The following is a 24,255-nucleotide window of genomic DNA, read 5'->3' on the forward strand; positions in this document are numbered from 1 at the left end:
CCAGGAACGTCCACATGCCACGGGTGTGGAGGGGAAAAAAAGCCACACAATCTAATTTATCTATTTATAAGACAGATGAGCCAAAACTCTTGAATTTGTGACTTTGGCCACATGATGTCACCTTTAGGGCCACATCGGGCTCTAAAATTGCCATAGTAAGAAAACACTTTTCAAAGGAAAAAAAGTATGCTCTGGGAAGAAAACAGAGAAAGAGTTTCTAGTTCCAGGTTATCCATTTTCATACTCTATGACCTTAAATTAACTGACTTCTCTGGGTTTCCAGTCCTCAGCTATAATACCGACAGTGTGAGGGTGGAGAATTGATGATCTCATCCAGCTCTATGATGTTCCAAGGTTCATAAGTATTTTAATGAGTTAGCCTCCCATTATTTTAATGCTAATATTTCGATATAAAAAAATAACATCACTTCAATTTATGTAAAACGCATACTTAAGGGAGGTTCCCTGGTGGCTCAGCAGGTTAAGGATCTGGCATTATCACTCTGTGGCTTGGGTCACTGCTGTGGCACGGGTTCAATCCCTGCCCAAAGAATTTCTACACACCACAGAAATGGACAAAAAAAGAAAAAGACATATTTTATATATACCTATATATAAAAAAAACTTATAAGCAGTTTCTGAGAAAATATAGTATAGAGGTTAAATATGTAGGCTCTGAGTCAGACTGCTTGGGTCCTACTCACAGCTGGATCCCTTCATTATTTTAATTATTTATTTATTTTTTATTATTTGGCTGCACCCATGGCATATGGAAGTTCCCGAGTCAGGGACTGGATCTGAGATACAGCTGCGACCATGCCACAGCCATGGCAGCGTCAGGCCAGAGATTCAAACCACACTGACACAGAGACAATGCCAGATCCTTAACCAGCTACACCAAACACCAGGGCAAGCTACTTCCTGTCTCTGAGTCCAGCTTTTTCTCCTATAAAATGGAGATGATGAGGATTAAAACAAATGTTGCATGTGGAACACTGTCAGATGAACAACAGTGTCAGCCAGCATTATCATCATTGCTGAATACAATGACCAAAGATGAAAAAAAGACATGGTCCTGCCCCAAAGGAGCTACCAGTTTGGTTCAAGAAACAGGTCAGCAGTAAGAAAAAAATTTGTCTTTTTAGGGCCGCACCCACGGCAAATGGAGGTTTCCAGGCTAGGGGTCGAATTAGGAGCTGTAGCCACCAGCCTATGCTACAGCCACAGCAACGTAAGATCCAAGCAGTGTCTGTGACGTATACTACAGCTCACAGAAATGCCAGATCCTTTAACCCACTGATCGAGGCCAGGGATTGAACCTGTGTCCTCATGAATGCTAGTCATATTTGTTTCCACTGAGCCATGACAGGAACTCAAGAAAATGTTTTAAATAACAAAATACCTTCCTAAGAAAAAATTATGCAAACATCAGTTGACATTATTACATATGAAGTTAAGACGATAAGCTCAGACTGATTCTGAGTGGGGGCCTAGAGAAATCCATCTCCTACCCTAGCCACTGCAACACCTTCATACTAGCACACAAAGACAGAAGCCTAAATGTGTTCTTAAAATCAAATAAAATGGAGACTTTTGAGACTATCCTGAACGACTCCTATTCAACCCCAATATTCAGCAGAGAAGGCAAAGATCCAAACAACATAATGCAGTCACTTTTGGAAAACCAACATGCCCTGAGAGAAAAATGAAAAAACTGGTATAGTACCAAAATCCAGACCCAGAAAGCTTTCTTCATACTATATATATTTTATTTTAACCAATACACTACAGCATTCAGACACATCAATAATTAAACACACTAAACATTTTGGTTGATGTTCCACTTAGGAAAAATACCATCTGCATTGCTGAAACGCTGTAAACAGAAGCAATTTTCAGGGAAGAGATAACCTGAACATGGCTGCATAAAATTAAGCTTTCTAGTCTTTGAAATCAGGTCCCCCACTTGCCAGCCACCTGCACCTCTTTAAATGAAAATACGCCAATGTGCTCACCTGAGAGCCACCAAGTGATTCACGAACACTAGGTACAAGCTTCACATGGAACTTCCACACCAAAAAAGGACACACTTACGTGCTGAGGGGTAAGAGCAGCCAGGAATGAAATAAAATCTACTTTAACTTCTGTACTTATTCCTAGAAGACTTAAAACTGGGATTTCAACTTGAATGCCCTCATGAGAAGCTACAGCTATCACCTCCTTCCCTGCTCTTTCAACCAGTTCTCCACACACTGCCCTGTGTTCTAAGATTTTCTGATCAAGGAGCCTCCCTCTTCTTCGCTCTATGGACCAAGATTAGATCAAGATCCAAACCTCACATCTAACTATTCCCTAAGTTCCCTTGGCCTGTCTCGCAGTTGTACTCCCACCCCAAGGCTGTTCTCACCTCCCCCGTCCAGTTATATTCACTCAATACTTTCCTTACCCAGCACTTCACGCTGGCCTCTTCTCTTCAACTGTCCCCAAGAGTTAACACAAAGCTCATCCAATGTTTCCTTCATACAGTTGAAGTGAAATTTAAAATTTATCTCTTAAAACAGTAGTGAATTCTCACTAAGCCCCAGCTAATCTAACTATGACAGTCACATAATGATTACTACCTCACCTAGCATTTTTTTTTTTTTTTTTTTTTTTTTTTTTTTTTTTTTTTTTTGTTGTTGTTGTTGTTGTTGCTATTTCTTGGGCCGCTCCCGCGGCATATGGAAGTTCCCAGGCTAGGGGTTGAATCGGAGCTGTAGCCACCGGCCTACGCCAGAGGCACAGCAACGCAGGATCCGAGCCGCGTCTGCAACCTACACCACAGCTCACGGCAACGCCGGATCGTTAACCCACTGAGCAAGGGCAGGGACCGAACCCGCAACCTCATGGTTCCTAGTCGGATTCGTTAACCACTGCGCCACGACGGGAACTCCGCATTTTTCAATTTAAACGGCATCCTCAGAGTTCCCGTTGTGGCTCAGCAGGTGAAAAACCCAACATAGAGTCTGTGAGGATGTGGATTCCCTCTCTGACCTCACTCAGCAGGTTAAGGATCCGATGTTTCCGCAAGCTGCAGTGTGGATTGAAGATGGGGCTTGGATCCAGCAATACTGTGGCTGTTGCGTAGGCCTGCAGCTGCAGCCCTGATTCAATCCCTGGCCTGGGAACTTCCTTATGCCACAGGTGCAGTGCTAAAAAGAAATTTAAATAAACAAATTAAATAAAACATAAAACACAATAAAAGGCCTCTTCACATTCATCATCTCATTGATCCTCACAACAGAACAGGTCGGCTATCATAGTCCTCCTCCAAGTCTCAGCCAGAGAAAAGTCAGGTATCCCAAGAAATTCAGTGAGTAAGCAGCAAAGCTAAACTTCAACCAAGTTTGTAGAAACACAAATCAGTGCCCTTTCTATATATGCACTCACTCTCTTCATTACGAGAGTCTACTTCATTTTTATTTTTATTTATTTATTTTGTCTTTTTGCCTTTTCTAGGGCCATTCCCGCAGCATATGGAGGTTCCCAGCTAGGGGTCGAATCGGAGCTGTAGCCACCCACCTACGCCAGAGCCACAGCAATGCGGGATCTGAGCCGCATCTGCAATCTACACCACAGGTCACAGCAAAGCCAGATCCTTAACCCACTGAGCAAGGCCAGGGATCGAACCCGCAATCTCAAGGTTCCTAGTTGGATTCGTTAGCCACTGTGCCACGACGGGAACTCCCCATTACGAGAGTCTAAACAATAAATCAGATGTCTAGTTGTCCCTTAAACAAATTACCCGGTTTGCACAGCAAATTCCTAGAAAAAAAATGAACTGTCAGCTTAATAGCGTCACCATGAAATGTAACAAAATGGCACTGGAAGTTGGCCTTTTTTTAAGATCCTATGGCCAATGATGAAAGAAGCATCAAATTATCCCAACAGTTCAATAACAGAGTTAGTCAAGAAGGGAAAAAAAGCAATACTCATCGAGCCCTACTAGGTTCAGGCATACACTGGGCACTATCACATACACTAACCCTAACACCCCTGCGAACTGGGCATCATATCCCCAACTTTGCGCATGAGCAAAACAAGGCTTATGCAAGGGGTAAGGATTAGTCATTGAGGGTTAAAAAGTTTATTCAAGACCATCCAATAAGCGGCAGTGCCAAGATTTAAAAACCCAATCCCCAAACCACAAGTCTGAGGCTATTTCCAGTGACTACACCACGCTCTGGCACCGTTTAAAGAATTCCTAAAACTGAGTATGTCTGGAAGACCTCTAATTTTGATAAGATAATCAAAATACTCCATGTACCTTGACTGCTGTAATAATACAAGACCAGATGGCAAGAAGAACAGATATCTACATCTGATGACACACAGTAATTCATGTACAGTGTATTACTGAGACAATCACTAAGAGCTTACTAGAAACTTCAATGTATCTTCAGAAGGTCTTATGCTGTAACTGAAAACCTAGCATGAGCTTTAAATGTGATAAACTGCTCACCATTTATTAACTGAGATACCTTAATTTGGTTACTTAAATTCTCTGAATTTAGTTTTCTGCATATGTGAAATGGAAACAATACCTACCTCTAGGATTCTAATTAAGATTTAGCGATAATGTGCATAAAATACCTAGGGCTAGAGTTCCTGTCATGGCTCAGCAGAAATGAATCTGACTAGTATCCATTAGGACACAAGTTCAATCCCTGGCCTTACTCAGTGGGTTAAGGATCTGGCATTGCTGTAAGCTGTGGTGTAGGTCACAGACACAGCTCGGATCTGGCGTTGCTGTGGCTGTGGTGTAGACCAGCAGCTATAGCTCCGATTTGACCCCTAGCCTGGGGCGTGGGCCTAAAAAGATAAAAAAATAAAATACCTAAGGCAATGTCTAGCATGTGGTAGCTAGTGTCATCCTTTGCCCTGTGTGGACATTCCCAGCAAAAACATGTAGATAAAAATCAAAAATTCAAACATACAATTTTCCAAATATAATAGGATGTTTGGTACCAAGGAAAGTAAATGTTCAGATGACTATAAAATATTTTTTTCTTTATGATATGTTGGCATTGGATAGACAAAAACCTTAAAAAAAAAATTCCCAATGACAATCGAAATCAAACTCAGCTTTTTTGCCTTGAATCACTAAGCAGAATTTCCTCCCTGTTCAGAAGATCCTCTAGTTACCTAGTAACCACCTGTCAGCCCCAAACTAAAGAAAATTGGCTCAACACTGGGCTAATTACCCAACCAGCCTGAACAATCTGAAACGAAGTGTAGAATAAAGAGAACTGTCAACCAGAATGTTAGTGAAATTATCCACAACAGGAGACCTGAGAATCCAAATACCACTGGGCAGTTATTTCCATGAGAATAAAATCACAATTTATGAGCCCTGCAAATTATGCCATTATTAAAACAAACATCCCATTGAGGCTACAGCTATCAGATAAATGGCTTTATTGTCTGCATTGTTTCATCCACTGCAGCAAAGAGGTGCAAACTGAATGAGCAGTTACCAGAAGCAGCAATTTTTAGGAAATTACAATGCAGACCTCAATCTTAAAGCTCTCTTTGTGTTGGGCTGTAAATGCTCCGGAAAGGAAGAGGGGAACAGAGAAAATCAACTCTTCTCCACTGCCCCCAAACTCCAAGATCCTGACAACTTTACAAGCAGGACTCATCAGCTAGCCCTGCACTGTCCTATTTGTTTTTTCCCCCAGTAAGTCATTCCTGGGCTCACCCAGGAGGAAGAATCTGAATGTAGCAAATCCATTTTATTCACCAAGAACCCTTTAGACAACTCTCCAGCCCAAGTAAACAGACAGAAGAGACTAGAAAATGGCCCCTGGATTCTCCACTCCCACAGAACAAAGTACCTCCAGCTACAGCAATGAGAATTAATGACTAAGTACAAAAACATGGCATCATTCCCTCCCATTATTAGGGGGAAAAGCTCCCTTTACAATAATTGCTGGCACCATAAACCTCAAACTGCATTTTCAGACTTAAATGGGAGATCTGAGATACCACCCAATGGCTATCCTGGGCCAAAGTCTATCATGGAACAGGGAAGGCAAAAGTAATCCCTTCAGTAATAGCTCACTGAACTCCACAAAGCTACCAATTTTGGAAATGGAGGGAAGGAAACTAGCATCATTGGGTATCTGCTGTTTGCCAACCACTCTGAGGAACAACCCTCTGAGGAAGAACAGATATGCCTTATTGACAAGTGAGAATTTAAGGCTCAAAGAAATTAACTTGTCAAAGTACACAGCTACTAACCTAAGATCTGAATTAAAGTTTCTCTGACTCTAAATTCTACGTACCTTTAGCTTTTCATTTTTGCTTTTTTTGTGCTACCTATATTAGTTAGTAACCTAATAGAATACACTTTTTAAAAAACCTCTAGGATATTGATTTTACAGAGTTCTAACACTTCAAGGCAGCTGCAGAAGAATTACGATGTCATCATACAATTCATTTTCAAAATTCTCCTTTAAGAGTTCCTGTTGTGGCTCTGCAGAAATGAATCTGACTAGCAGCCATGAGGAAGAAGGTTCGATCCCTGGCCTTGATCAGTGGGTTAAGGATCCAGCATTGCCCTGAGTTGCGAGGTAGGTCGGAGATGCACCTCAGATCTGGCATTGCTGTGGCTGTGGTGTAGGCCGGCAGCTATAGCTCTGATTCAATCCCTAGCCTAGGAAGCTCCATATGCCATGGGTGAGGCCCTAAAAATAAAAAAATCCCCTTAATCCTACCAACAAATTTGTGTGGTATGATCCTCCCCAACTTTATATAATAAGAAAATTGAGGCTCAGAAAGATTTTATCATTTGCTCAAGGCAGCATGGAAACCAAAACCCAGAACTATAAGCTCAATGCTGATGCAGCTTTATCACCATGCCAGACTTGAACACAGGCATAAAGAACTCAAAATTCTGCTGTGAAGTTCTTTGCTTATTTATGAAGAACATCTGCTCATAATTAATAGCATGTGGAAACTGGGCATGGAGGAGGGAAGGAAGGAGTACCAGAGAGCCCTCTAAGGCCTCAGCTCCCCGAATCTAAACTTTCCTCTTTCAAGAAAGCTCACTCAGTCAGAGGGGACACGAAAAGCACTCTGGACCACCAAATGAAAGCTGGGCTAGTGACTTACAGGGATGAAGGCCAGTTATGAGTCAGGCTCCATGTGAGGCTCTTCCTATACACTGTTCCTCCTTCCTCACGGTCCTGTGGACGGGTGATAGGGTCCCTATTTACAGATGAGTAAATCAGACTGAGGCATAAAATGGTTTCTCCAAAGTCACCCAACTAACACAGGGGCAGACTGGAGATCTAAATCCAGACTGTTCTAACTCTAAACCATTGTTTAATCTATAGTAATAGAAGGCAGACCAATGGTTGCTTGGACCACAGGAGGAAGGGATGGCACAGGGGTACCAGGAAACTTTTGGGAGGCAAGACATATTCACTCTGAATTGCAGTGATGGCTCCACAGACGTACGCCTACACTAAAACTTAATTAGCAAACAATATTAAATTTGCATCATTTATTGTCAATTTTACCTCAAAAAAGGCTGTTAAGGAAGGAAAAACACATGTTTTTACTAACAACTTATCATGACCCCAGAATATCTGCCCTTAAATTGTGTATCATCACAGGGAAACCAGGCCAAAGAGTTCTTTCCTCAACCAATGCAGTTCTGAGTTTATATAGACTATCAGTCACTGAAAGAAAGTTTTAGTTACCTAAGATTAACAAACTATTTCCAAACACTCTACAGTACTTCAGAATACATTTCCAAATAAATAAAATGTTGATTACAAAATGTAGCCTGATAAAAGGATAAAGAGTAATAACATCACACAAACCAGGATTGAATCCCATCCTTCTTCTTGCAAGTAAATCTAGTCAGGTTGCTAAATCTGTTTCCAATTCCTCATTTATAAAATAAAGTGGGGAGTTCCCGTCATGGCTCAGCAGAAATGAATGTGACTAGTATCCATGAAGATGCGGGTTCCATCCTTGGCCTCCCTCAGTGGGTTAAGGATCCAGCGTTGCCATGAGCTATGGAGTAGGTCTCAGACATGGCTCTGATCCCAAGTTGCTGTGGCACAGGCCGGTGGCTACGACTCTGATTTGACCCCTAGCCTGGAACCTCCCTATGCCGTGGGTGCGGCTCTAAAAAGACTAAATAAATAAATAAATACAATGAAAGTGACAATAACAATGCTACTATTTATTAAAATGGTAAAATTGCCAAATGTTAACTTAAGCACTTTATCTAATTTTCTCATTTAATCCTCCCAACAACTGTATACTGTAAATACCAATATAGGCTATCTCGCAGATGGATAAAATAAATTACAGAAAGATTAAGACACTGAGGTCATACAGCCATGAGTAAGCACAAGAGTGCCACAAGAACACCTCCCCTCTCTTCTTTAAGCAAGTGTCTCTAAAGAAGTTTATCGTATTGAAAGGGAAAAATTTTGTTTTAATTTTCTACAAGTTTAAATTGATTATGGCTAATGGTATGCACTTTACCCAATTTATCCCTAATTCTCAGTCTGCAAATTAACTTATTATTTTTCTATTTTACTGATGGGGAGAATGAAATTCTGAAATGTTAAATAACCTCTTAGTGGTGGCACAGATCTAAGTCTTCTGATAAGGAACGGAGCTTCCTCCAGGTCAGCTTGCTGCCATTCAAGCCACTAAGAACTTTTTTAGAGATCACTCCTTAGGCATCTTAAACAGTATCTTCCATAACAGCAGAGAACCAAAGTTTCATGGATTCTGGTGTTAAAACTCTTTGCCCTAATTCATTATGCTTATAGTGTTAACACTTCATAAATGAGACCTACACACGAACATACCCAATCTTTATCCCATTTCCGGTTTACATAAGAAAACTGATGCTCCAATCTGTCAAAATACTATTATCAATTTAAAAAATATATAAAGCAAAAGCCAGGATATAATATTTGTTTAATACATTTGTGAAGTTCTTTCACATGTATTAAATTCTTGCAACTGTCCAAAGCAGATATAGATATGATTATCCTCACTTTAAAGAGGAAAAAAACTGAGATTCAGAATGCCTGAACAACTTCTCCCAAATCAGACAGCTAGTAAGTGGCTGAGCTGGGGTTCAAATCCAGACTTTACAACTCTACATCCAGAATCTTCTATACATAAGACCTAGTCTTCTTTCAGAATTAAGTTCAGATATCTATTCCTCCTAGAACTCTTCCCTGAAAAAGATATTAAACCTCTTTGCTACTTATTTTACAGGAACTACAGCATATTGCACTGTAATGTGTTTGTTTTATACCTTCTTCCTTGCACCTGAGAGTTCCTTGGAGACAAAGACCACATCTTATTCATCTCTGTGTGTCATCAGAACCTACCCAGCACAGGGCCTGACATCCATGTTAACTAAATGAATGTATGCATAAATGATTATTTTTGCCTGCTACTAGACTCTAATAGAAAATATATTTTTTGGAAGCCATAATTTAAATCACCTATCAGGAAGCTGAAGGGCTTAATAAGGCTTTAAAAACCCATATTTCAGAGTTCCCACTGTGACAATGGGATCAGTGGTGTCTCTGCAATACCAGGACACAGGTTCGATTCCTGGCCAGGCACAGCGGGTTCCAGGATCTGGTGTTGCCACAGCTGCAGCACAGGTCACAACTGTGGCTTGGATCTGATCCCTGACCCAGGAACTCCATGTGCCACAGCAGGGCAGCCAAACAATTTTTTAATAATGCACATTTCTTAAAGTCTCAGTCTTCCCATTACCATAACAGATAAGTCAAATCCTATATTTAGGCTCAAAAAAAATCAAATGCACAAGCAGAGTACTGATAAAATTTGGTTTTGCACCATTCATTTTATGTTATATAAAGGTTAAAATTAACCAAAAAAATAATAGAAAAGAAGCAGAGAAGAGAACTAAGTGTTAGAAAAGCAGTCGTAGGAGTTCCTGCTGTGGTGCAATGGGATCAGCAGCATCCCTGTAGCACCGGGACTCAGGTTCAATCCCTGGCCTGACACAGCAGGTTATAGAGGATCCAGCGTTGCCTCAGTAGCAGCAGTGTAGATCACAACTGCAGCGCAAATCTGATTCCTGGCCCATGAACTCCATATGCCACGGAGTAGCCAAAAAAACAAAAAAAAAAAATTTTTAAAAAGAAAGAAAAAATATAGAAAAGCAATCTCAACTACTCAATTTACCAATGTGATCTTCACTCATTCCAAGTGAGATTACAAGATCTGTCACAAATCAAGTTCTTTATGAATATCTACATGTCTACTGCATGCACAGCTCCACTGATCCAGCTATGGGAAAAGAACAGAGGATGAGAGTGGGCTGAAGTATAGTGGAGACAACTAGAGTGGAGGCAGGGGGAGGTGCAATGGCCACAAAAGAAAAGCCATTCTACTAAAACTCAGCCTAGAAAACATGGTTGGTGCTAACAGGCCAGACTAAAACTACAGATTCACTCAACAAGTATTAACTGATTTATTTTCTGTGTAAGGTCCAACCCTTAAGAATAAAAGGATAAGGGAAGTTCCCGTTGTGGCTCAGTGGTTAACGAATCCAACTAGGAACCATGAGGTTGTGGGTTTGATCCCTGGCCTTGCTTAGTCTTAAGGATTCGGTGTAGCTGTGAACTTCGGTGTAGGTCCCAGATGTGGCTTGGATCCCATGTTGCTGTGCCTATGGCATAGGCCAGCGGCTACAGCTCCGATTCAACCCCTAGCCTGGGAACCTCTATATGCCGTGGGTGTGGCCCTAAAAAAGACAAAAAAAAAAAAAAAAAAAAGAATAAAAGGATAAGATATTCACCAAAAGTAGAGGAGACCAAAAAAAAAAAAGAAAGAAAAAAAGGAAAAGAAAGGACCCCACCCCATCTCAAATAAACATATCCATTAAACATATGGATAATTACATTCAGGGCAACCCAGAGATGAGGCAACTCAGACACTGAGCACCTAATCCCAACCTAGAAAGATCAAGGAAAGATTTCTGGAAAAGGTTAACTCCTAGGCTGAGTCTTAAAGGCTGAGCAGGAGTTAGATCAATTAAAAGTTACAAGATGTCCAGGCCCAAAGAGGAGCATGTGCAAAGCATGTACTTCATTCCAGAAAGACAACATGAATAACAGCTACCATTTATTGAGAGAAATATATGCCAAGCACTGTGGTAAGTTCTTTGATTGTCTCATTCAATCCTCGCAAATACCTAAGAATTATGTATTATTACTATTACCAGCATTTCCTTTTTAAAAATTTAAAAAACGAAATGCAGAAAAGTGAAGTGATCTGCCCAAGATCTCACAGCTGGTAAGGGGCAAGGCAAGGGCAAAATACATGTATTAAATATTTCTGAAGAGATCATTAACAATGTAAGGAAAAGTCATCCCATTAGATCTCAATTCCTTTCATTAACATTGTAAGGAAAAGTCATCCCATTAGATCTCAATTCCTAAGTATCTAATTATTTAAATACTCTGATAGAGTCCATCATTAAGAAGATTGACAATTTCCCCATAGCCACGATGGTGACCAGACCCTAGCAAGCACCAATTCACACAGTAGCAGAGGTGGGTTAGGTAACATCCTGCTCTGTAAAAACTGGTTCACTCATATTTAGCATCAACTCAATTATTTGACAAAAATGTATTAAGCCCAACTAGGTTCCAGCTGTCAAGGATACAGAAATTATCAGTGTGACACTGTCCCTAGAAGACAGCAGAGCAAACAGGAAAGACAGCTCACTCATAAGCTTGGAGGTAAGAAACGTCTGGGGATAAATCCCACCCTAGTCATTTACTGACTGGTGGGCCTGAGGAGGCTCCACATTCCTGAGCCTAAGTTTTCTGATGTGTAAAATACAATAATTATGGCCACTCTACAGGATAATTGAGTTTAAATAAGATACCACACATAAAGGGACTAGCACAATGTGGGCACACAATGAATGTTAATTCTCCTCCCTCCAGAACTAAGATTCCAGGCTATACAGGGGTGTTGGCTAAAAGGTAAAATAATGCTCAGTATTATGACTTGTTTACCCTACCTCCCCTAACCCCCTCTGCCCATTCACAGTGAAAAAACAGTCATTACACATGATCCTTGGCTGTGGCTTCATCTGCATCTTTTTTTCTACTGCGAATTCTCTAAGTTAAGGGTAGGAGACAAGAGAACCGCTTTTATACACAGCTATGCACAGTTCTCTGAAGGCCACTTCATATCTTTCTTTCACCATCAGCTAAAGAATAAGCATCAAATCCAGTGACTTTCTAACATCCTGACAAAGCTGTAAAACTGCTCAACCCTATAAAGTGTTTTGGTTCTACCAAGTCAGGGAAAAACAAGCTGCATTCATGTTGATTTTCAAAGCAATTATTTTTAGTAAAGGTTTAACAAATCCACCTATTCCCTCACTGAGAAATAAGTAAAGCCTGGTAACATAATTATACTAGTAAATAAAACTATACCATCATTGAGATAAGGCAAAGACACCAAACTGTAATAGTGTCATTGCATTCTTCATAGCCATACACACACATACACAAAAGAACTAGCTTGTTTCAGTGATATTCTTGCTTGAGTTTCCATCGTGGCCCAGTGGAAACAAATCTGACTAGGAATCATGAGGTTGCGGGTTCGATCCCTGGCCTTGCTCAGTGGGTTAAGGATCCAGATTGCCCTGAGCTGTGGTGTAGGTCACAGACTTGGCTTGGATCTAGTGCTGCTGTAGCTGTGGTGTAGACCAGCAGCTGTAGCTCCAATTAGACCCCTCCCCTGGGAATGTCCAGATGCTGCAGGTGCAGCCCTACAAAGCAAAAAAAAAAAAAGTTCTAGCTAAACCATAAAATTATTAATTTTATTAAATCTCAATTCTTAACTACATATCTTTTTAATATTCTGTGATGAAATGAGACATACACACAAAGCACTTCTGTATACCAAAGTATAAGAGTTATCTCAAAGAAAAGCATCAATGCACTTGTGCAACTGAGGTGCAAGCTGAACTAGCTGCTTTTTTTCATGAAGAAACAACTTTTTTTTGGTCTTTTTAGGGCCGCACTTATGGCATATGGAGGTTCCCAGGCTACAGGTCAAATCGGAGCTGTAGCCACTGGCCTACACCACAGTCACAGCAACATCAGATCGGAGCCTCGTCTGCGACCTATACCACAGCTCACGGCACAATCCTTAACCCACTGAGCAGAGGCGAAGGATCGAACCTGCCTCCTCATGGATGCCAGTCAGATTTGTTCCCACTGAGCCACAATGCAAACTCCAAATTTTTTTTTTTACTTGAATGAATAACTGCCAGACAAACTTATTATTCAGACTTGGATGTCTGGCAGACATTTTTTCAAAAATGAACAATGTGAGACTGTCACTTCAAGGAAAACAACTGTCAGTATTTGTTGCCAGTGATAAAATTTGAGCTTTTAAGTGAAAATTAGAGACTTGTCTGATGGGACTGGTGGTAATATTAACAAATGTGATTTTTGACACTGTATAATAAAATGTCAACATTTCAGAAAATATACATAACTCACTGAGCCAATATTTTCCAAATGACCAATGCATAATAACACAAAATTACACATGAGTAGAAAATCATTCAAAGTAAAAAGAGACCAATGGACTTTAACATAACAGAGTCTAAAAGGCTCATTAAGACACTGTGCCTTAAAGAAAACTGAGATTGTTTCAGATTCCACAAGATAATGGACATTTAGATAAACTATCAGTTGACAAGTTTTGGTGTAGTATTAAAAGAATATCCACAATTATCTGAAGAGTCGATTAAAACATTCCTTTCTTTTCTGGCCACATATATATGTGGAACTGGATTTTCTTTATACATCACAACCAGCTGCAAGAGATTAAACTTAGAAGCAGAGATGTATCCAGTCAGACAGAAAAGAGATTTGGAAAAATAGAAAACATTATTCTTCTAATTCATGGAGATAATATAATTGTTTTCATTAAAATACGCTAACATTTAATAGGTTTATTGTTTTTTAAATAAAATAACACTTTTTAATTTCACAGTTTTAATTTTTAACAGTAAAAAGAACAAAGGCTTCAGAGCAAGGCAGATCAGGCTTTTAACAAGCTTCTCTTCTCTTACTATGAAACCAAATGCAAACTACCTAATCCCTACAGGCCTCAGTTGCTCCAGCTTCCTCTTCTATAGAATGGGCACGATACCCTTAACACCGTAAACATGAGGATTAAATTACATAAAGGGGAAAGAGTACCCAGCATGCAGCCTACCACAGACACTCAAAAAAAATTTTTTTTTTTGGCCTTTTGCTATTTCTTTGGGCCACTCCCGCGGCATATGGAGGTTCCCAGGCTAGGGGTCTAATCGGAGCTGTAGCCACCGGCCTATGCCAGAGCCAGAGCAACGCGGGTCCGAGCCGTGTCTGCAACCTACACCACAGCTCACGGCAACGCCAGATCGTTAACCCACTAAGCAAGGGCAGGGACCAAACCTGCAACCTCATGGTTCCTAGTCGGATTCGTTAACCACTGCACCACGACGGGAACTCCAACACTCAAATATTAAGTATCTTTCATCTTTCCACCCTCATCTTCTACTAGTCCTAAGGCCAGAGATAAATTACCCTCAAGTCGTGATTTCTTTATCATAAAAATGAAAATAATGCAACATGGCCAACCTATGCACTGTAGATTAAATAAAATAGTATAATTATATGTACAGAAGTATATATAGCATAACTATTTACAGATAGGGATTTTTGCTATCAATTCAAAATAAGACAGAACACATGAGAAAATAAGGATATGTAGGGAGTTCCTCAGTGGCCTAGTGGTTAAGGCATTGTCACTGCTGTGTCTCAGGTTTGATCCCTGGCCCAGGAATTTCCATATGTCCCCAAATAGTTCAAAAAATTAAGAAAATAAAATAAGCCAGTATGCTTTAAAGAAAAAGAAAATAAGGATATGTAGAAAATGCTATAAAACAGAAGCTAGAAAACATGAGCAGAAATTCTCCAGCTTGAAGAACACGATTAGAAGCCAAGTCAAGATCATAATCTCTGGTCAACCAGGGATTGAAGCTGACTGTGAAATACATCAGTCCCCGGTTCCTTCAAAATGTCTGTATCTAGGATTTCTTGCCATGGCGCAGCAGAAACGAATCCAGCTAGGAACCACGTAGTTGTAGCTTCAATCCCTGGCCTCACACAGTGGGTTAAGGATCTGGCATTGCTGTGAGCTGTGGTGTAGGTTGCAGACGCGGCTCGGATCTCGCGTTGCTGTGGCTCTGGCGTAACCCGGTGGCTACAGCTCGAATGGACCCCTAGCCTGGGAACCTCCATATGCTGCAGGTGTGGCCCTAAAAAGCACACACACACAAAAAGTCTATATCTAAGAAAAAGCACAATATCTATCACTATAAAAATAAGCATATTTTGAAAGGACTCAGGCATCTGCCTAAATGGAGAAAGGTCAGGGAGCTGTGTTGGAGATTTACAAACCAAGGCCTTCCTAGAACCTCTTTATACAGAAATAATGACCCATTTAATAAAATGTTAAATTTTAGGTGAAAAGTATTAGGCAAAAAAGATTCTATGCAATTGTTTTCAATAGTAAGGACAGGCATAATTGCCTAAGGAACTAATTTTTTTGTTTGTTTTTTGTTTTTTAGGGTACCACTTGCAGCATATGTAAGTTCTCAGGCTAGGGGTTGAATCAGATCTACAGCTGCCGGCCTACACCAGCCACAGTAATGCCAGATCGGAGCTACCTCTTCAACCTATGCCACAGCTTGCAGCAAAGTCAGATCCTCAACCCACTGAGCAAGGCCAGGGATTGAACCCATATCCTCATCGATACTAGACAGGTTCTTAACCCACCGAGCCACAATGGGACTTCCAGGAACTAAATAAACTTGCTTTAATCTCTTTGCTCATCAATAGTCTACAACTTTAAATTTGATTTCTGATAACGTATCAGGGATTGTCAAGCTGTGGTACCTCCATGGCCTGTTTCTGTGTGGCCTGTGAGCTAAGAATGAAACACAGGAGGAGGGGGAAGATGGGATGGAAAGGAGAAGAAGGAGAAAAAAGAGACTGCATGTGTGGCCCACAGAACCTAAAATATTTTTTTACAAAAAGCATTTGCCAACCCCTGAGCACACCTTCTTGCTGTTTTCTACTTTTGAACCCTGTGCTATACATCATTATCAAAGCCTTTATCAATCCAATTAAATTCTAAATTCCATTCTAAAGAAATAAGAACCTACATCTGGAAAAGCACATATCACCTTTCTCCTTATTATAATATCATACTGGTTTTTTCATTTCTCCTTATTAAGTTCAGTTCAAATATTATTCACTATTTGCAAGGCATCCTCCAGGAGCTAGGACTATAAAGATGACTAGAACACAGACCCTGCCTCCAAGAAACTTACAGTTTAAGTGAAGGAGCAGTTAATTTTCCTAAAACAGGGCAAGTACTATGACAGAGGCAGGCACTGGATACTCTCTGTGAACAAAGTATAGACACTTATGACAACCTTAGAGGGTTCTGAAAGAAACAGGTAATTTCTTAGAGGAGATGGACTCAACCTGAGGGATAAATAATAGGAGAAACAGCATGGGCAAAGATGTGAAACAGTAAGCTATCTCTAGAAACTACATGCTGCTTAGTATTACCAGGGATGGGAGATCAGGTAATAGACAGGTCATGGAAGGTCTATTGAGTCATGTTAAGGAACTTAAGACTTTTTTTTTTTTTGGCCATGCCCACGGCATATGAAGTTCCTGGGCCCAGGACTGAACCAGAGTCAGAGCAGCAACCCAAGCAGTGACAATGCCAGATCCTTAGCAGGCTGTGCTACAAGGGAACTCCCGAGCTTAGACTTTAGAGCCAATGAAGGGGTTTAAGCAGGCAGATGCTGTAGCTGCTGGGTGGAACATAGATTTACTAGAAACTAGTTAGGAGGCTATACTGGCCTTGAACATGTCAGATTAGGGACAGAAGTAAGGTGAAAATAGTAGGAAAGGGGAGACGAATTCCAGAAATATTTTAATTTTTTTATTATACTTGACTTATAATGTTCTGTCAATTTCTGCTATACAGCAAAGTGACCCAGTTATACATTTATATACATTATTTTTTTCACATTATTCTCCATCATGTTCCATCACAAGTGATCAGATATTGTTCCCTGGGCTATAGAGTAAAATCCCATTGCTTATCCATTACAAATGCAATAATTTGCATCTACTAACCCCAAACTCCCAAATCTCAGAAGTATTTAGAAGGATTTATGTTTGGCTTTGGAGAAGAAAAGACTATTGACACAGATTCATATCCTGAATGACTAGATGAATCTTAGCGCCTTTAAGTTAGGATGAAACTACAGGAAAAGATGATTTTTTTTTTCTTTTTTTTTTGCTTCTTAGGGCCGCACCTGTGGCACATGGAAGTTCCCAGGCTAGGGGTCTAATCGGAGCTATAGCCGCCCACCTACACAACGTGGGATCCAAGCCACATTGGCGATCTACACCACACCTCACAGAAACGCCAGATCCCCGACCCACTAAGTGAGGCCAGAGATTAAACCCACATCTTCATGGATACTAGTCGGATTCATTTCCACTGCAAGGAAACTCCCAAGGAACGAATCTTAAAAAGTCCAGTGGGCCAAGATGCTAACCCTAAGGATATGGACATTTACTGAGAAGGCAAAAACAAAGTTCTCCTCTTAAATATCAGCTAATCTCAATAGCTTCAAAAATCTCTTCCTTCCAAACAAACTGGAAAGAACAACAACCATGAAATATGTTCACTGTACAGTTCACCTAATGGACAAAGTATAGATTAAGGAATTCAGCAGGGAGAAGACTTTCCAAGTGAAAGGCACAGCATACATAAAGAACAGGAGCGTGCCAGCACAGCCTGTCTGGGGATTTATTTGGTTTTATAGTAGGTATTCATGCTAAAAAGTCCTTAAAAAGAGGTACAGAGAGTTCCCTTGTGGTGCAGCAGGTTAAGGATCTGGCACTGTCACTGCTGCAGGGCAGGATCGCTGCTGTGGCGCGCACGTTCACTCCCTAGCTCAGGAACTCCCACATGCTGCAGATGCAGCCAAAAAGATTAAGTTCCTAGACTACAGTACCATATACTATAGTATGCAAATATACAGGTAAACCCTGATAATAATACAAAGTACTTCCTTCTTAATAAGTAATAGAACATCATAATACTAACAACTCCATGGTAGAAAACACCAGGCTATTCACCTTCTAGTCTCTTCCTATTTAATAATAACAGCAACTAATATTTTCATGTATACTATGTAACACACTGTATCAAATGCTTTCCATGGATTATTTTGTTTAATCCTCAAAACAATCCTATCAGATTAGTTCTCTTGTGCCCATTTGACAGATGAAATCATTGTGCCCAAGGTCATACAGCTAGTCGTAAATGGTGGGCATTTACTTCCTCGTAACAAAACACTTTCAATTCCAAGGTTAAGTCCAACCTTCAAACATTCTACCCATTTTGGAACTGCAGAAAAAGGAAAAAAAAGATTCTTAATACTGGGTATTCTTAGGTCCTCAACTGTGAAATACAAGGAAAATGGTTTGAGACCCCACACTACTGATCACATTAGTTCTGCCTCACTTTACTCACTACATTTAAATCTCCTATCTGTCCCAGGACACCAAAAGCTCCTCGACAACTTTTTTTGCTCATTTTCATTTCCCCTGGCACTTAGCAGGCAATAAGTAAGTAAATAAATATTGAACAAACATTTCATATATATTCAGTGTTTTCAGGACATAAAGTTATTTCAGGACACAAACTCATTTGGTCCCCTTTTCAGCCTTGTGACTTGTGAAATTTTTTAACTTATCATTTTAACCATATTTAATTGTACAAATTAGTGGAAGCAAGTACATTCACAAAGTTGTGCAACCATTACCACTAAATATGAAGGCTTTTTAATGACTTTACTAAAATCACTTGCTATCAGTGGTGGGAAGGGGATCTGAACCCAGGACTCCTGACCCCTAAATTCATGAGCTATTATTCATTACACCAAGGTACCTGTCTGTGAATACCTCCACTGCCCTCCCCTTCTCAGCAGAACATGTGGAGAATCAAATGAGGTTAAGATACCAAAACACTCTACACACATTTCTACTACACGAATGAACACAATTGTGAGAAAAGAAAAAAAAAGTATAAAAACATTTCTCCCAGGTGATTCCTTTTCATTTTGAACTCCTAAAAGCTAGGGCTTTAATATAAATATCACACCTCTTGATCAAGCCTGCAGATCCACTAAAGCAATGCCGGGACCCCAGAGTCAAGTTATGAGGAGAAATGCCTGCATTAGTTAGATTACACTCTCATCAAATTTGGGTAACTGCTTAAACCTGATGTTTATTGTTAATACAGAAAGCTCCTCATAACAAAACACTTTCAATACCAAGGTTAAGTCCAACCTTCAATCATTCTGCCCATTTTGGAACCACCAAAAAAAAAATTCTTATTAGGTATTTTTATGTGCTGTGAAAGCCAAGGAAAATTGTTTATGAGCTAAACTCTGAAACTTAAAACACAAAAAGAATAATTTTGATCCTGTTGGTTATCCTCCCATTTTTTTTTTCCTCAGTCTGAGCTCTCATCAACAGCCACTTCATGTTTAACTCATCATAGTTAATGCAATTAAGTCCAGAAAACTGTTTCCCTAAAGATACTTCCTCCATTAACATCCTTCTCTACCTTCCAGCATCACAATTCTGCCCTGAGAATAAGCATATCATTAAGCTTTAAATAAAATTTCTGATGACTAGATGGAGATATCGTTTTTTGTAGTTATCCAACATGCTTACAGTGCCTTAAAAAATTAAATAAAAATGATTCTATAGGTTTTTATCCACATCTGACAGAATTCTAACCTCCTGAATTCCTGCAAAAAAAATTCAATCTATAGAAGTACTGTCCAATTATTTTAAATCGTATCAAGTAACGTCAAAAGAGACTCAAATGAAAAACTCCATCAATACCAAACCATCTCACCAATGAATATTTATGACATTTCCATATTTCCTGTCTTCTCTCTGTTTACATAAAGCGGTAGTGCCAAGATTCATCTCAGGATTATTAGCCTGCAATACAATGATGGGCCTAATTGCCTTGCAAACCAGGACACCAATAAATGGAGTCTTCAAGCAATCAATTTTAAGAGGAGAAGAAAAAAAAAGGCCTGAGCTCTTTCTGAATACATGCACGTTGCCTGACTAGGAAATAAATTCAGCCTCCTATTTTTCAGTCTCATTCATCAGTTCTCAAGCAGGGAATGCTCCCTTAACTACCTCAAGCTCATCAAATCTATTTAATGCCAAATTCCAGGACTGATTTTTAAATGCACCTGGGGGAAGGCAGAAAGGAGACAGCAGAGACATCAAATAGATAGCTATCACATTCCAGTTTCATCTTCTTCCCCTTTAGTGTGGAAGTGGGTTTTTTTCCCCTTAGCTTTTCATAATATATGAATAATAGAAGACACTTCCCTCTCCTCTATTCTACCTTAACTGAAACCCCTCTCAACTTTACCCTTTGTGTTACTTTTAAATATGATCCTAATACAAATGAAACAAAAACAGCTTAACAAGTCCTCTAGAAAACAGTCTTTAATGTCCCTTCTCTGTCCCCTGCAAGGTCCCCCAACCATGGCCTCCAAAGCTGTCCATTTAAGTCCAACCCCCAACCCTCCAGTGTCTCTTGGAAGCCATCCCAATCCTTCCTCTCCAGAATCATTCAATCCACCCCTTCCCAGCACTGCTCACTGCCCCTCTCCATCCTCCCTGCCCCATCCATACCAGCAACCCCAGGTTTTTCCACTCCTTAATTAGCCCCAACGGCTACCTCACTATCAGCAACTACCTCTTGAGTCCTATCAGTTCATATCAGACATTTTCTCCAAAACTCCCTCGCCACCTTGGCCAAGGGATATTTTCTTCAATATATCATCCCCAACCTTGCTCACCACCTGCCACTGTTCCTTCAGTGTGTCCAGCCCAGAAGCATCTTGTGCGCCCTCTGCCCTGACCCCGACCCAGGGGGCCACCATGCCCCTTCCAGCAATTCTAAAATCACTCTAAATCCCATCCCACTGTGCTCTCCCCACCAAATGGCAATGCTTCTCTGCCCATTTTTCGGCCTAACTTATTTCCCCCCTCCTGCCAGCTCACCTTCACACTCCCTCATTGAAAGTCCCGCCCCCACTATTTCCAACCTCCATAAGCACTTCCCAGGAAACCCCCCAATTCTACCTACCTCTGCTCTCCTAAGCCACGCTATTCCATAAGTCGCAACAAATTCCACCATCCCCAGATGGCAAGCGCCCACTTCAAGCTCAGGTCTCAACCCAGGCCAAGCCCCTCACCCCCAGCTCCTACCACCTTCATCAGCCAGCCCGAGGTCCACCTCAAATTCCGCCCTCCTTAATTAACATCCCCCGAGGGTCCTACTAACCCTGTAATCCAACTCTCTATTCAAATAAACCCCCGACCCCGCAACCCGGCCCGGATCCCAAGCTGTCAATTGCTCCAGGCCAACCCCAAATTCACCACCCTCACGCAGTCCCCTCCCCCATTAGAAGCCATCCCCCTCCAGTCTCATCATCCATTTCGCCCCAAACCACCCAAATTCCACCCCAATCCTACAACCCCACGCTCCTGTCCCAGGTCTGGTCACTCCCCATTAAAAGTCCCCTTCCCTAGCCGCTCCCCCCCAACCTGCTAGTGTCCCACCCTCACCCCACCCCCAGCCCGCGCCAGGACAAGTCTCCCCGGCCAGCCCGCCGTTCCATCGCAACCTCAGCCCCCTTCCCCCAGCCCGCGAGGGCACTCCGTGCCCCGACTCTCATTCTCCCCAGTACCACCGGCCCAGGCTCAGGGAGAGCGGACCGGCGTTGGGAGGGGGGGGATCGCCTCACCGGTGAGCCGCTGCAGGCGAAAACGGCGGCGGCGGCGGCTGAGACGACGATGCCCTTGTCTTCTCTGAAGGCTACGGAGGCGACGCTCTCGCTCCCTCGCCCGTGTCCAGTAAGGAGGCGGATGGCGCGCAGGGACCGGGAGCCTCCTCCTCCTCCTCAGCGACTCGGCTCTGAATCCTCTGCAGTAGCCGCCGAGGAGCCCGACGGGTGGGGGGAGGGGACGCTGGGCTGCGGGCGAGGGAGGAGGAGGCTGAGGGAAGGGGCGGGGGACCGCTGAGAAGGGCTGGGAAGGAGGAGCCGGCGCGGCGCCGCGACACATCCCACAGCCTCAGCGCGCCTGGACCACAACTCCCGGCATGCCCCGCTCCGACCCGCGCTCAGCCTGCGCCTCCCGCCCCCGCACTCGTTGCGGAGGGACCGCTCTCTTCCCGGTCACAGACAATGGAATAAAGCCAGCTCTCCGCGGGGGGCTTTTGTAGACTCAAAGACCACATACGAGGGAAAATTAGGTCGCCCCGCTGCCCCATCCCCCAAAGGACCATGTTTGTGGCGTCTCTTCGCGGGCACGCGCACACTCCCATATAGACCCCCCCACTACCACCACTTCCCGCCGAACTACATTTCCCAGCATGCCCTCACAGCCTCGCGCCCTGCTTCCGGGCCCTTCTCAGACTCTGTACTACAGTTCCCAGGGAGCGTGGTTCTTGTGAAACGCTGGGAGATGCAGTTCTCAGTTCTTCCTCCATGTTAAGCCTAAGAAGTGAAAGAGAGAAAAAAGGGAAGGAAATATGCCAACCCATCGAGAACAGGCCTAGATAGACTAGTTCACCTTGGAGTCTGTACTCTTTTCGCCATCTCCGTCGCCACTGTCTCTCACTAGACAAACGCAGCGGCTCCTCCTGGTCTCTCTGCAAATCCGGACGATTTGGCACCTTGAACCCAAAGGAAAAAAAAAAGCGTACCTCTTGACGCAGCCTCATTACTTTTAAGAATTTACCTTAAAAAGAAAATCAACAATTTGGAAAAGATGAATGCACAAGGTTGTTATATGAGGTTGTTGATTATAGAGTCCATCCATAGGAACTGGTTAAAGTAAATTGCATATACAAACAATATACTACTAAGCAGCCATTCAAAATACTGATATGAATCTGTTTCTTGACATCAAAATCTATTCTAGAGCGGGGGAAATGCTAAGAACAGTATGTTTAGAATGATCCAATTTATGTGAAGCTTGGGACAATATAAGATTTCAGGAAAGAGGTTTCCCAAAATAATCTGTCATTATCTTGGAGAAAAGTGTCAGATTTCAAATAACTTTTATTTTAATATTGCCTGCATTGTTTAAAAAGAGCACATAAGTTTTTAAGCTTTTAAGACTATTTTCCAAAATATAATTTCCAAATTCAACAACAATTTGTCTTTGCTACCTAAAAGCTTTCCATGGCTTTCTGTTGCCCTCTGTGGTGATCCAAGACTGCCTGGTTTTTCTGTGAGCTCAGCATTTCCACTATTAAAACAATGAATGGTGGTCATGTAGAATCATAAAAGAACATTAAGTTAGTAGGGAGGGCTTTCTCAATTTTTATTGTCTCTTCTCAAATTTTTCCTTCTGGTCTTTCCACACCTATTTCCTCCTTTTCTCCTACTCATTCTTGAAACTCAAGCCAAAGTCCTACCCTCCCCAGAACATTTTAGACACATTGATTTTCCTTATATCTGAGTTCTTATAGCAATTGTTTCTACTCTTTAGGGATCACTGTGGGGAGGAGGAATGAGGCGGGAGGAACGAAGTTATTGTTAAGAGTCTACAAAGCAATACTTAAAGCATTGTCTGTAGACTGAATAAATAATCTTACACTTAAATATTGTTTCCTTCTGTGTGCAGCTTTTCTAGAACATGGAATGTTGTATCAGATGATTTCTGATTTAACATAAATCCTGCATTCGACTACAATATTTTAGATTTTATGTAATTTTTCCTTGCTATTCTGCAAGAAACACCAGAACATTTGAGTTCCCATCCACAGGCCTACCAGAAAAGCCCAGGTTGCTTAAATCAAAGGTTAATTTAGTCCAAGGTCCTGCTGCGGCCAATCGCTTCAGCAGCTTCACCCCACCTAAATCTAATTACACCCTTATGTCTTATGACTCATTTTCCCCAAAACAGTCATCATCTTTTTCCAGCTACCTTATTTTCCATCCTATACTCCCAGGCTTAAAAT

At 41.5% G+C, this 24,255-nt stretch overlaps 1 protein-coding gene across 10 annotated transcripts in view; it reads right to left on the reverse strand.

The window, feature by feature from the left end:
• FAM168A (family with sequence similarity 168 member A) overlaps nucleotides 1-22,510 on the reverse strand; it is a 219,665-nt gene extending 197,155 nt beyond the window's left edge. For 2 of the 10 annotated variants that reach the window (XM_021062483.1, XM_021062479.1), the window contains exon 1: nucleotides 22,031-22,301. The gene's annotated coding sequence lies outside the window, so the exon portion shown is untranslated. Of the gene's footprint in view, nucleotides 1-22,030 lie in introns of all 10 variants that reach the window. The other 8 variants (XM_021062480.1, XM_021062474.1, XM_021062481.1 and 5 more) reach the window with 8 other exon arrangements.

The sequence above is a fragment of the Sus scrofa genome, chromosome 9 (genome assembly GCF_000003025.6).
Source record: "Sus scrofa isolate TJ Tabasco breed Duroc chromosome 9, Sscrofa11.1, whole genome shotgun sequence".
NCBI lineage: Eukaryota > Metazoa > Chordata > Mammalia > Artiodactyla > Suidae > Sus > Sus scrofa.